The 14,805-nt window shown below is 40.9% G+C and overlaps 1 protein-coding gene across 6 annotated transcripts in view; it reads right to left on the reverse strand.

Moving 5' to 3' along the window:
* Ano3 (anoctamin 3) overlaps nucleotides 1-14,805 on the reverse strand; it is a 350,025-nt gene that overhangs the window by 135,382 nt on the left and 199,838 nt on the right. Inside the window, exon 1 of one of the 6 annotated variants that reach the window (XM_010603360.3) lies at nucleotides 10,494-10,535. The exons of the other annotated variants lie outside the window; for them this stretch is intronic. The gene's annotated coding sequence lies outside the window, so the exon portion shown is untranslated. Of the gene's footprint in view, nucleotides 1-10,493; nucleotides 10,536-14,805 lie in introns of those variants that run through there. 6 annotated transcript variants of the gene reach the window in all.

A 14,805-nucleotide genomic window follows, 5' to 3' on the forward strand; every position in this document is an offset into this window, starting at 1 on the left:
TTTGCAGAATGAAATATCTGAATGAAAGAAAAGAAAGAAGGGAGAAGAGCCATAGTTGTGTGTAACCAGGAAAAGCTAACCTAAAGAGTATAAGGACCAGAAAAAATTATATGGTTCTTTACCACACTCTCTCATGCCATATTTAAAGCAGATAAAGCCCTTATAAAAGGGTAGGATGAAGAGTCACATGTTGGAATAACGCAGAAGTAGCCTTGTTCTTTTGTTTTATGTTATGTTCCAGTGTCCTTACACATATCCATGAAGATCCAAATAAGACTCGACAGATTAAATATATATTAATATTTTGCATTTTCCTTTCCTATTTTAGTATACGTGCTGCCAAAGTAAGCATATGCATTTTGTTTTCCTTACATCAAATTCTACAATTAAGTCAAAAGTGTCAACTGAGTCTTATACAGCAGTATCAAAGAGTATTTCATCTGGTGAAGAAAACGTCCCAGAAATCGATTGATAATTCCATAAATTAATAGAAGACAAGAAACTTTCTAAGACTGGATATGCTTTTTGTATTTTCATGAACTGTAAGTAGAACTCTGAAATTTTTAGAATCAATTTTCCTGACTTTAAGCAAAATGAATGCTAATCACGTCCAGAGGAATAGCTGCCATACTATTAAAAAAGAAAACTCCATCTCCTTTACAGTAAAACTTAGATATTATATTCACATTTTATCTTTCTAACATGTCTACATTTTTACTTTATTAACTCGCATTCTGACTCATCAACCAATTATTCTATCAATTTTAAATGATGAGTCATGATTTTTCCAGTTTTGCCAGGTACACTATGATGTACATATGAAGATGGCAGTGGGGAAGCAGGCAAGCCTTGGAAATATCGTCTCAGTTCTGTGGAAATGGGTTCTATATAATTTTGGGGTTAAGAGTATTATCTCATTCTGGCCACGATTGCCCCCTGCTTACTCCGATTCCTTCAAAATCAGATTCAAAAAATTTCAAATCCAACTGTCAACCAACTTATCTTATAGGAACATGTTCACTCATCTCTCCTTTAAGACATGTTGCAGATCCGACAGCGGTTCCAGCTCTCCACTGCCCAGTACAACACGATCTTCACTGGCTTTATCCCTTGAAGAGTCTCCAGATGGAATGATAGAGTGGATTACAGACCGTTTTCATCAGGGAATCTTCCGCGATTTCAACTCCCCAGAGGCCTCCTCTCCATGGCTGTGCTGCCCCTCAAGCTACTATACGTGCCTAGATCAGCCCCCATCACTCCACGATCTCGCCATCATTGCCCTCCATCAATAGCTATGTCACCCCCACCAGGATAAGAGATGATAGAATAAAAATCCCTCCCTCGGCCTCTCATCACCCCACCCTGCCCATTTTCAGCGGGAAGTAGCTACAGAAGAGAGAGATACTTTGCCCCTCTTCCTAAGGCCATAACAAACAAAAAAGGGAGGAATGTAAGATAAGTGTATTGGAACGGCTGCCGCCATTCCGATGAATAACTTCCTTCACCTTAGTTTCCACTTCCTACCCCACACGTCACCGGTCATGAGACCGGCGCTCGAACAAGGCTGGTCTGCACAGAAAAATAAATGTTTAAGAGTGGCCCCTGAGTGGCTGCCCATGCAGCTGACACAATTCCTGACCCACCTACACCAGTCACCCAATATATAACCAAGCCCCTTCCCTCTCTCTCTCTCTCTTTTGTTCTCTTTCCACCAAGTGGGCCACCATGCCACCTTGGCTCTTCAATGAAGATCTCTCATACAAGCTCAAAAAAATAAATACATAAAAAAGAGTTTTACCATTAATTGAGTAGGCATGGCAACCATTAACCAGGGAGTTAATTAAGGTGTTGCATAAAACAGGACCCATAGAAAATCTATTATATACCACTACATTTACACATAACTTCTCCAGTGTTTGGTATAATAAAGATTGATTAAATGTGGGACAAAGATTCACCTCTCTTGTTGAAATTGATGCAGGTTTGAAATACGTTACAGTGATGTTTGTTTTGAGGAACTGGTACATGCACCAATTTAACTAGATCATTTTTAATCCTTTTATTCCTCCTTCCCATTCCTCTCTCCTCCCTCCAACGTCCTTCTCCAGTTCCAAGAGTCTACGTTCTTGTTTCTCATCATCTCTCCTTAGTTATCTTCATTCACTTATTGATACTCCAGGTTTCTCATATAAAAGAAAAGGTGCAGATATCTGACTTTCTGAAGGTCATCTCTTGAATTATTTGTAGATGCCTTCCAATTACTTTGTGGAATGCACTCCATTTACAATCAGATTTTCTCATTTTTTTGTTCTTAGGAGACAGACTGAGAATAGCTTTTCCTAGCGAAGCTAGGATACTGAACATTCGTTAGGCAGCTACCAAATCTTTTAGCAGGTTTGAAAGCAACTCAATCACTAATGCATTTGTAAACTATGAAGCTTTGGTACTTTCAGAAAAGCTAATCTTAAAGAATATCTCAAGAGTGTGTAATGTATGACTCATTATGTTGAGAAGGAACTGTTTAAAAATATTTTAGCCCATTTGCAAAATAGTGGTAGTTTTCCCATCTCATGAAGATGCACTTTAGAGTGGTCTTCAAATAAAATCATAGCAGTAACTGCATGTGAGATTTTATATAATATATGTATATATGTGACAGCTACAAAGCTGTATCTGCTATTTGCAATAACAGAGGCGAGAGTTGTAGACCTGGGCAGAGTCAGAGTGTAGCCAATGGGAGGCTGACAAATGGATGCCCAAAGGCACCAGGGCGATATTATCTTGGTGAATTTACTAAGTCAGTCTATGTCAGGTTTATAAAAAAACTGGATCATGCTATTAGTCAGTAAATGATTGTTGTTCACTTGTTGACCATGCACATGAGGGAGTAAAATACAGCAAGCTGCACTGGTGGAGGTGAGAGATCCAGGTCCTTGGTTCTAAGTAACACAGTCCTGTAGACGTTTAGTTTAACCTCACTGCTCAGCCTTAGTTTCTTCAGCTTTTACCTAAAGGTAGTTACGTTGCCCACCTTACAGGATTATCACTGTGACTCATTGTGTATGGAGAACATGCTCAGCATTGTCTTACTCAGAGCAAGAGTTCAGAAAAATGTTACCTATCACCCATAAAATAAGGTGGAAAATATTAATTTAAAATAAAAATTTTAGTGTTTTTCCAATTATCCAAATTTACTTGTTGAAAAACTGAATTTCTCAGGACAAGACAGTTGGAAACATACATTAAATAACACTGAGGACACTGATGTGAGTATGGGAACAGAACAATCAAAGTAGGTTATCCTTTAGGTATGATTGGAAAGCACAATTCACCACAGAATAAAGCACGCAGCAAAAACTCCTGACTTGGACACTATTAGAAGACAAAGGCTGAGCTGTTTCCCAAGTCCAGAAGTAGAACTTCGCCAGCTCCTGCAGAATCCTCCCTCAGAGCCTCTCTGATAATCACCACGCCCTGCACACTCACCTTCAATTTAACCTTACCTTTTATAGCACTACTTTCTTACTTTCCTTTAGTTTTATTCCACTTATTCCACAGACACAAGCGCTCTCTGGTGTAGCCCCGTGTAAGCAAACCACACGAACCGACTTGAAAACAAGCACATACCATGCAAGGTGCAGTTGCTTTATTGTTGTTATTATTATTAGGCCAGCACATAGAGTTCTGAGGGGGGGAATGTAGAGATGTGAAATGCATCCCAGCACGATCCAGCGCTGTTTCAGATGCATAACATAAAACAAAGAAGCGTGGCTCTGAGGTATGGCCGGCAATGCCATTTCAAACCTGCATGTAGTAATAGCTCTAGAAATGGCAGGCAAATTATAACACAGCATGCTTCAAAGTCATGCTGGGAAAGAACGGTTTTCATATGCCCAAAATAGTCATAACAGCCATCATTTGAAAGTCAGCAAGGGCCATCATCTTGGAAGTAAACTGTCTGGAACTGTATATCTATTTAGTAGCTAAAAATGATGCTTTTGGGAGCTGAAGGGGTAACAAGTGATGAAGTACCTGCCTAGCAGGTAGCAGGCTCTGACTTCAATCCCCAACATTAAAAAAGAAAAAAAAAATGTTATAGCTTAGGCCTCAGCTTTCCCCCTGTGTAACCAAACCAGGGCAACGATATCTGTACATGACTACTTAAAATGAAATGAGTTGAACTCTCTGAGACATGGAATGATACACACTGTAGTTATTGTTAAGATGAAAGATCATTAGGCAGAAACTCCCATATAATTATTCTTGGTCATGAATAACATGTATTCTTCAGTCAAATACACTAATATCATTTAAAATACATAGACTATGCTTAGTGGGTGTATTAAAATAGACAAACTGGTTGTTGGTCATCAGAAGGGATTTCACGAGGCCTGATAGCCCTCCGTAAGGCTTTCATGTGATGGGAAGAGCACCTGTGTGGAAGAGTTGAGAGTTCTGTGAGCCCCATAATATCACCCAGCTAACACAGCTTTCCACTTGGACAAATTCCATTTAACCCAGAGGTCCTTACTGTTGCTTCTGTCTGTGACAGGGTAGAAATACAATGGAAATAGAATTAAGAATTGACTGGTGGTTTGAAAACGAACCTTTCTAAGAACACGTTAGATTTTTAAAGGCAAGGAAAAGTCAAATGCCATGAGATTGGAAGAGTTTGGTGAATTTCATTTTGTAGTGAGTTTGAAAGATATCAGGAACATAAGTCAATGTATTGCTTACTATCAGAGATGCCACGCTGGTCCTTGAAGAATTTCCCAAACCAAAGGAGACATAGCACACAAAGATTTTATAAAAAATGAGACTCAATGACTCTTCCAGTGTGTATTCAGGAAACTCACTTGTTTTGAAGAGGCTCATTGAAGTACTTGTAACCTTGGAGAGCCATCAAAAAGAGTCCCTACAAACAACTACAGTACAGAACTGCACTTTTATTTCTGGTTATTGGAATTAATCAATCTAATGAAAACAAATATAAGTAATCATGCAAATGAAGTTTTTAAAGAAGACTGAATCATTCCCAAGATGGTGAAGAATCACCTGGTGAGGAGCTCAGGAGAAAGTGTAATTGATAAATCACAGGCTGAGCTATGTACCTGAGCACACGGTCACGTTTCTCCCTAAGATGATCTGTGGATCCTGTAATTTGGACTTCTGTGTTGGGAGTCTTCTAGGTGCCAGGCACACTGAGGAATGAGTCAGGAACCAGTCTGCATGAGGTATTTTAGGGTACCTGCGCAGTAAGTACATTTGAAATATTAAGATGCTCCCTTCTTTTGGCTCTGAGTTTGTAACAGATGAAGGCAAGCAGGTGCCTCAGATGAAGGGGAAGCTCAGCATGGAGAGGTCAACTTACAGAAGGTCAGGATGGATTGATCTGTAATTCTACAATTGCAAAATCAAAATGTCATGTTAAAATATGGAGCAGGAAGACTCCATCCCTGAGCCGTTGCAATGGCCCCAGGTTACCTCGGTGGAAGGCTAGTGTTGCATTCGACTATGTAAGTTGAGATGGCAGAGGTCCAGATCAAGCATGGACACAGCTGGCATTGAATTACTGCTCAGGGTTATCACAGTGTCCTTGACCATGGCAGGCTAGGAAAATCCATACGTGTTCCAAGGAAAGTTATTCTAAATCATTTGGTGTTTTCCTAGTGTGCATTCCAAGAGGGCAGAGGATAAACCCCCACACCTTTCACATTAGGATGGGTTTGATCTGATGAGAAATATATTGGTTTTTGCAGAACAGATGAACCCTGGGAAAGATGAGTTCCTTACATCTGCAGAAATTACTTTTCCTGACCCAGCTGTGCTATGATTCCCTTCTCTTCCTGCTGAAAGCTCTGTCAGTAAGACAAGGATCTCCTGAGACCCAGGGAGAGAATAGGCATTTTCAGATATGTATGCATTGCAGAATACTAATGCCTATGCTTCCACAGTGCCAGAACTACTCTGTTAAAAGTCAGAAGAGGGAGGGAGGGAGGGACAGAGAGAGAGAGACAGAGAGAGAGAGAGAGAGGAAGATTTTCTTTGAAGGTACAGTATCAGGGATCCTTTAAGATTATAGCCCTGGATATTTCTACTCTTGGAGGCTCCTTTGATATAGGTAACTCAATTTTCAAACTGTAGAAGGGCAATAACTTTTCCAAAAACTCAGACCAGACAGTTCCACAAAGATTTAAGCAAAATCATCACTCCAGGAGTGAAAGATTAAAAACCAACACCCACTCTAGAAGTGAAACAGAAGGAGTAAGAGAGGCCAGGACGTATGACTCCATTCTCTAAGCAGGATGATACTGATGATTACTTTCTTTTATTCCAATGTCTCCGGGGAGTCCAAATTTATCAAGAACCATTTTAAATCTAGATAACTCAGCTCTTCCTATTTTATGGTCAGTGGCCAATAATTAATACATTTCTGCTCTTCCAGATTGGATGAGAAACTCTATAGGAGAGTGTCTCGTAATTAACTTTGATTTATGGATGATCAATGTTATAGGTAGTGTAAACTGCCCCATGAGCTAATGATGGAGCCCTAACTTATGTTACCATTTGACAAATGCCCTCTATGTAATTAAAATGTCTGCCTTTATATTTATTTTGAAAAAAACTTGGAAATTATCAGGCTGCTCTAGTCCACTGCTGTTTTGAAGATGAGAAGGCTCATGTGATGAAAACTATGCAGAAAGGGTCAGTTAAACTTTACTTGTCTCTTGTTTGTGTCTGGGGCATGTCAACAAACTGTGTCAAGATGCAGCATTTCGATGGCCATCTTCCCATACCCCAGAATAATAACAAAGTGGGGAGAAAGGGCAGGATTTCTCTTTCCTTATTTCTGAGACCTCTTGGGCTTTCCTGGCCATGAAGCTTTTGCTACTTTGGTTTTATTCTCAGAATACTTTTCTCGGTACTGAGCTCTTTCTCTCTCCCACAGATAGCTTGCAGTAGCTCACAAGAAGAAGTTTTGCATTTTCCAGCAATCTGTGAGCTAGGTGACCTCATATGGCTAGCTTGAGAACCAGCACTCACCCAGTCTGTTATAGAGAGGCTGGGTGCATGCAGGTTAGGCAGACTAGATAGGGGAGTCTACAAAGTGATTATTATATCATTCTTACAACCTATACATTACCCTTAAAATCATAACAGGTCCAGCCTCACAAGCAGTTCTAGTTGGGTAAATTCCATTGTCTCATCATTTTCATACTTTCCTTAGAATTCACAGGCAGAAAAAGAGGTACACAGGAATCGATCATGTATATGGGAGAAAGCAGCAATGAAATATAAATTATGTAACGGTGGCTGGGATTTAGTCTATAACCCCAGCTGCTGTTTCCAGATGATGAGTTAGAGTAACTAACCTGCTTTCTATCCAGTTGGGGAAGCTAGAATGCATACACTGCTTTTCATCCTCCTGGTATAAAACACCATTATGGAATACTCATAAAGCACACAATTTTGTTTGGGTTACCTGAGTGTTGGGGTCACACTTTGGAAGCTAGGCAAAATTTAGACTCCCAAAAGCCCTTGCAAATTAGGTTGGGGTCTGCAGGACCACACAAACTACATTCACTAAGCAATGATTACTAGGAACACATTATTCCTTAAAATAGTATTCTAAAGTCTTCCATTAATGCTACTGTTTCCACTAAAAGCCTCTTTTTCTGACGGCCTATTTTGACCTAGTACCTCTTGAAGGAAGTTGACAGATTCAGCTTCCCAGGGTCCACATGAGTGGTAGCTCGTCTAATCTTTGAACCCAGTCCATGGACTTTTTATTTACAGATGGCTACCTAATGAAAACTCTCTACTGGGTGTCTGCAGGGCTGGTAGCTTCTGCCAAACTCTGAGACCTCACATCAGAATGAAAAATAACTCGAAGCCAGGACCCTGTACATCTTCATGTTATCAAAAGAAGATGTGGTTGCCTAAGGGGGACCGAGAAGAGAATTTACATCTACAACTGCATAAATGTTCTGCCTGCAAACAGTGTTTAAAAATATTCCTTTCCTATGCAGTGAAATCATGAAGAACAAACACAGCTACAGGTAATGCTAGTCTGGAGGACTCAATTTAGGATTGTGAAACACAGCCTCCTTTAGGTATTTAATCTTCCTTATTACATTAAAAAATAAATTTCCTTAAAGAATATTTGCTCTACTGATTCACATGCTTCTTTTGTAAACAATGCTAGATATATTTTAGGGAAAACAAAATGTGAATGGAACTCAATCATATGCATGTATACTATATAAATTCCCCTGTGCACATGCATGAAAACAGTTTAATTCAGATAATGGATAAATGTTTAAGTACAAATCAGTGTATGCATGTACTACACACACACACACACACACACACACATATGTGTATGGCCATCTTTTATATGCAATAAATTACTAATTGGAAAAATTAAAATTAAATGACCAAACTTATAAGTATTGTACATCAATACCAAATCCATCATCGTCCCTATAGTTCAAGAATTGCTTAGAGAAAACAGACTTATTAAATACATTTTAGTGGGGGCCGACCATTTTTATATTATGCTTAGGCTTTGCTTTCCTTTCAGAAGTTTCCCAGAGCAACAACAAAGGTCAGCTGTGTTCACAGACATTTTCCGCGCTCTCTGCTCTTTGTTTTGGCCCACTCTGTTGCCTTATTTCACTTCCTAACTTTCCGATGACGGCCATTCTTTCTGGGGTGAGGTGGAATCCAGTGTCGTTTCCATTTGTGTTTCCCCAGTGGCCAGCGGCACTGAGCATTGCTTCTGTATCTCTTGGCACGTGCTACACTCTGTAACCAGGGGCGCTCTTGCTTTGCCTTTTCACATACACGATCTAGCCCAACCTTGTTACCTTTGCTCCTGCTCTTTCCCCAGTTATCCAAACCATTTCTTTACTGCCATTTTCTGACTCCCTCTTAATTTTCCCAGCTCCACTATTGTTTTTCCAATAACTTATGAAATAAAATAAAACAAAATAAAGAGGAAGCATTTATTTCTAGAGATAAAAAATTCAGAACTAATTACAGTAACCAGCTCAAAAAAGAGTTACAAGGAAGTTATAAGCTCTGAGTTGTCATGTTCTCACTGTGTGTTTTCACCAAAATACAGTTTTAACTGTGCATGCATATTCATTACATATTGTATGTAACGTGTAACAGACTGACATGCCATATCTAACACAGACACGCTTGAACTTTGATGCATACTGCTGTAAAATCTATTATTACAAAGTTTATGGATGTCTGTTAATCAGGATTGGTTCCATTCCAAATGACAGAAATCCAGTTCAAATCAGACAACCACGACTTTGCTCTAACCACGATTTTTATGTTCACACAGTAAAAGTGATTCAGCTGTCGATGCCTAACGTATCCAGAGCTTGCTCTAAGAATAGTTGATTCTCAAGACCCAAATGCAGTTTTCAGGGTTTTTACCCTACTCTTACATTTCTCTGAATCCTGCTTTCCTACTCTTTGCTTTCTACTGCTAAAGGAAAAAAAAAACTTTAAAAACTATGAGCACAGGGGGATTCACAAATTGAGCAGTGCAGGTCCACTGGGCTCCATGCATCCTCAGACATGGTGGACATTGATTGATCGACCTGCTCAAAGGAATGAGTGGGCTACCGCTGTGTGCCGCCTTTTGCACACACGGCGTTACGGGCCGTCCCTGGTTATAAAATCAATTGATTTGTGGACCCTTGTGACCACCTGGGGAAAACCAGACCTCCCAAATAAAAGGCCAAGCAAAGGAACAGTACCCGAAATGAATGGACTCGTCTCAGAAGAAGCGCAAAGAGTTAATAACTGCGAATTACAGAAATGCAGATTAAAGCAACACCGAGATTCCTTCTTGGCCCAGAAAGAATGGCTGTCATGAAGAATTCAATAAGTAACTGGCGAAGCTGCTGCAGGGAAAAGGAAACCTGTTATATGGTTGATAGGAATGTAGACTAGGGCAACCACTTTGGAAAACAGTGCGGAGATTCCTCAGAAACTATAGAGAGAAATTCCATTCACCCTGGCTCTTTCTCTTCTAGGCATCTTCCTGAAGGAATTAGAGACATCATAGTAGTGTCACACCACGCACACCCGTGTTTATAGCTGCACCATTCACAGCAGCTGAACCGTGGAAGTCTGACAGCAGATGAACAGATAGAGAAAATATTTGTTTTTATGTTGCTTTTCTCTCAGTCACTCACAAGAAATAGCTCCAATTTGTGTTTCAGGTTGAATAATAAAGCTTCTGAGAACCGGAAAGAAACCCACAAAAATATTCTCCCTCCTACTTTCCTTTAATCCTCCTAAAAATAACTTCCTTCCTATTGCTGTAGGAAGCCCCTTTTCCCGTAGAGCAGTGACCGCGAATCGGTGCCCAAGCTGCAACCCCCAAACCACTTATTTATCACAAAATGCTAGCACTGCAGTCACACCTGAACAACGAGGTTGTAGCTGAGGAAAGAAACAACTCATACCTTGACATTTTTTGCTTTACGAGAAGCAGATAACAGGGGTGCCATTGGTTTGGCACCACCGCTGTGCGAGTCCGGGAAGAACTAGGCGGAGTGCAGCTCGGCTCAGGGAGGTGTCCGCCCCCGTACCTGTCTCTGTGGCTGAGAGGACAGGACGGAGAAGTCGGAGCGGCCCGCAGGGAAGAGATTGGAAGAGGGCGTGAAGAAGAGGACGCCATGGTCGGTCCACAGGAGGAGCTCCTGAGCACCTCTGCCCCACTGCGCACTTCCCAGGAGCTCCGCAAAGGAATTCCAGCCCAGGTGTCTGCCCCGGTGCCGAGACCTCCCCGTTTATTTATTATTTTCCCACTTCGGGATCAGTTACACACTCTCATGCCCCACTGCCCTTCTAAATTGCGGGGTGCTGCTCCAGTTTACGGGTATGTCATCCCTCGTCTCCCTCTAGCAGCGGATGTCTAGGCTGGACTTGCTAATATTCTCTGCTGTGATTCACAGCACTGCTGGGTCTCTCTCTGTTCGCGGATCTCCAATTACTTTGTTAGTACAAGTTGCTGGGAGTAAAGCTCATAAAAAGTTACCTATTTTTAAAGCAAGCTGGTTTTACTTCTCCATAAACCAATGTGAGGACCAAGTTTTCAGGTCAAGGTGGGCTCCATGCCCCTTACCCAAAATAGAGTAAATGCAAAAGTTCCTTTCTGTAAAATTCCATTCTATGTGACAGTCTCTCTGTGTTTCTGTTCCTCTTCTAAGGGTAAGTTATCCTAGGGCATCTCCACTTTTAAAATCCCAAGATGAATTCTTTTCTGTTTGATTTAACATAGGAATTAGTTATAGCTGATATAGGAATTAATTATAGCTGACATAGGTAGCCACCTACTGATATTTTAGCTTGCAAAATCAGATGATCTAATAAGAAGAGGAATTGATTCTGCGAATGTAGGCATTAGGTAATTTTCCAATACGTGCCCTCCCAGTGCCCCTTGAATATCCAATGAAATGTAAAAGCCCTCCTAGTATCCCTTAATTATCCAATGATAAGTGAGAGCTAAAAATAGAAACTATATAAGCAAAAGGTTTCCGTAATCCTATATAAACCCGCTTCCAAAATGGACCTGGACTCTCGGTCTATAGCCGCTGTGACGGTGACACCTGAGAGTCCAGGCTCGAGCTTGCAATAAACTTCTCTTGCAATTGCATCGGACGTGACTCCTTGGTGGTCTTTGGGGACTTCGGGACTTGGGCATAACACCATACCTTTACTCTTGAAGCCCCAAATAATAACGAGTATATTTCACCAAAAATTGCAATCTTGCGTAACATCCTCTTTTAGCAGTTCACGCATTTCACAAGTCTATCCCTGGACTTCAGCTGTAAGCCGGCCTCCAGCAAGATGTGGAGGAGAAACCGCACAAAGGAAAGTTACACCAGGGCTCCCGTGGTCAAGCAGGAGCCATCCGGGCAGGAAGGAGTCGGGGACACTTGTGAGCTGCGCCTTGTGGGGGTGGCAGGGGCTCAGATGACCACAGCAACAGGGGAGTGGCCCGAGACAGACAGGGAAAGCTCCCCGAGGACTGCTATGTGGCCTGTGTGCTACAGCGAGAAGGGAAGGGCTGCGCAGGAAGAGGAGGTCCGGCACGCAAAGGTGACAGCACGGAGCACTGAGGCTGTGCTGGCGGTGCCGGGGCCCAGGAGAACTCCCAAGGCCACAGAGGACAGTGGTCGCTCTTGCTGACATTCACACACGGCTTCCCGGAGACCCTGACCACCATTGCCGACAGACTGCACACTCTGAAGACAGGAACTGTATCTTACTTGCTTTTGTATCCAGGGCACCTGACAAAGCACGCGGCCTGAGCAGACGGGTGTCCGTCCTCACACTAACCTGCATGTGCACACAACTCGGTTAACAATTCCGGTGCTCACCTTCCTGAAGACAGCGAACCATTAGAATTTAGACCTTTTATAGTCATGTGAATTTTCCTGATGCCAGAAAAACAGAAGGGAAGGAATTGAAAGTCACCAGGATCCTCACTATTACACCCTCTTTCTCTCATTGTGCAACACACACACATAAAATTTTAATTCTGCTTTCTAACCTACTTTTTCCACTTCTTTGTTTCCATGTGATCAAGCAACCAAGCTCATTTTTGTTTTTTTTAAACAGTGGCTCCTTTATGTTTGGATATCTCAGGGGTTCTTACCTTTTAATGCCTGAAACTCTCCTACTGGACCGGGCTGTACTCTCAGCCAAACCAGCCTCACTTTCCCTTGGGGCTGCTGTGAGGCGAGCCTCACTGTCACTGTTCCACTCACAGGGCAAAGCAGTCTTACAGAAGCAAGAATGAGTTCAAAACACTGCAGACTTGGAATAGCATCCTAGCACCCATCCTAGACCCCTCAGCACTGCCCCTACTTCCCTCTCCGCACTCATCTCAGGCCATTCTGAGCTCAGTTTCTATGCTCTGGATGCTCAGGTGACATCATCAGTTTCTCAAACATGGGAGCTCTGGCTCCAGGGCACTGGCACAGGCGGCCTCCTCCCTTGACTGCCTTTTCTTCCCCTGCTGTCTGCGGACTGATCACCTTTCAGTTCCTGTCCCTAAAATCCACTTTTAGGCTGTTCCCCCCAACCCTGCACCATGGGTGACAACTTGTGAACAGATACTGACATGCTGATTACCAATTCCTCTACTGAGGTCTGAGCTCTGCAGGTGTAAGGTCTGTACCTGCTGATCATCAGGGTAGCACTAGACTCAAGGGAAAGTCTGGCACAAGTTGGATCTGAAAACGCTCAGCACCCTGGGGCCACTAGCAGAGAGGTTTAAGGTGAAGGTTCATTGGCACCCACACCAGCAGACTGAGGACCATTTGGGCACTTGCTCTGAATGCAAACTCAGTCACAGCTGGGACTTCTGCTACCAGAAACGCTGGTGCTCAAAGGCAGTCATCTATTTTTTTTAACAAGTCCTACAGTCACTACATTGTCCATTGTTATAAATCATCTGTTCAGCAAAAGAAACACACTTATTTTGTTTAGCGTTGGTGAGGCTGAAATTTCTAAGAATGGTCTTATTTTACTGAGGAAGAAATATGAAAGAAAAAAATACTGTAATCTAACAATCAGTATTAATTTTGCTTCTGTGCTTCACTTCAATAACGAAGCATTTATATTTCTGAAGCATATCAACTGCAATTAATGCAACAAAGACTTCTCTGAAAAAGTCCTCAAATCTGAAGCTACTTCAACCCTGACAGCTGATAATTAATAACTTTGAAATCAGGTACCAGTGTGAAAAAGCTGCATGAATCATTGTGCTTTGAAGGTCTCAAGCAATGAATTGATCTCGGTGATGTTTTCAGAGCATTTTGCCTTTGAGCTGAGGTTTACCTACCATGGCACATTACTTTATTTAAAAGGAAACCAACAGTTTCGTAGAAAACAAATGAAAAGATTCTAGAAAACTATAAGAAGAAACTAAAGGCAAGAAACAAAATCTTGACTGAATTTTCACAATGGAGTGAACAGTGCACTAACTGCTGATTTTTCGAGTACCTTGTGTTATTCTCTCTCTAACCATTTTTATTTACTCAGAATAGTAGATTCTTTGGTTTATCTACTAAAGACCCCAAAGCAAGTGTTTTTCAGAATAGTTTTTTTCAAATAGGTTTTTTTTTAGAATAAAGGACAACATGCTACAATTTTCTTTTGGGTTCTCTATGAAATAAACATTTTTAATATGAGTTAAATATTCAATTATTAGATGTAATTACTAGAGAACACATTTGGGAATATTTTTGGCTCATTAATTTTTATATTTTAAACATATGTATTCAATGTGTTAAGTGTTTAATTTATTAAGAATGCTATTTCCATATCAATAATTATCCTGTATAAGTGAGCTAATCTTAAAAGTACATGTAGAAATTGAAACCCTGATCTCCAAATGGAAGCATTTCACATTTCTAAACAAAGAAATGAAACAAATAAGACTAGGACTAAATGGAGTGTTTTTCTTTTTCATCTTTAAAATCATGAGAAAATGAAGACAATAGGTTAAAAATATTTTCCCCTGAAAACATTCCCATGAAATTCATCCCTTGTAACTTAACATTTAATCCTGATGTACACTTCTTTAAATACATTTTTCCTTCGATTTCTACTTTGATAGAAATTTTGAATTAAAGTATTGGATAAAATAATTTCTTTAAAGGTATTTAGCATGCTCATTTTAATAATTACATTTCCATAATTTAATAGAGTTACTTTAGAGTTGAACTGGTGACCAACTATCTCCTTAGTAAATAGCCCAAACTT

This window comes from Fukomys damarensis, unplaced genomic scaffold, assembly GCF_012274545.1.
Source record: "Fukomys damarensis isolate Sample0158 unplaced genomic scaffold, DMR_v1.0_HiC HiC_scaffold_16, whole genome shotgun sequence".
In the NCBI taxonomy this organism is placed as follows: domain Eukaryota; kingdom Metazoa; phylum Chordata; class Mammalia; order Rodentia; family Bathyergidae; genus Fukomys; species Fukomys damarensis.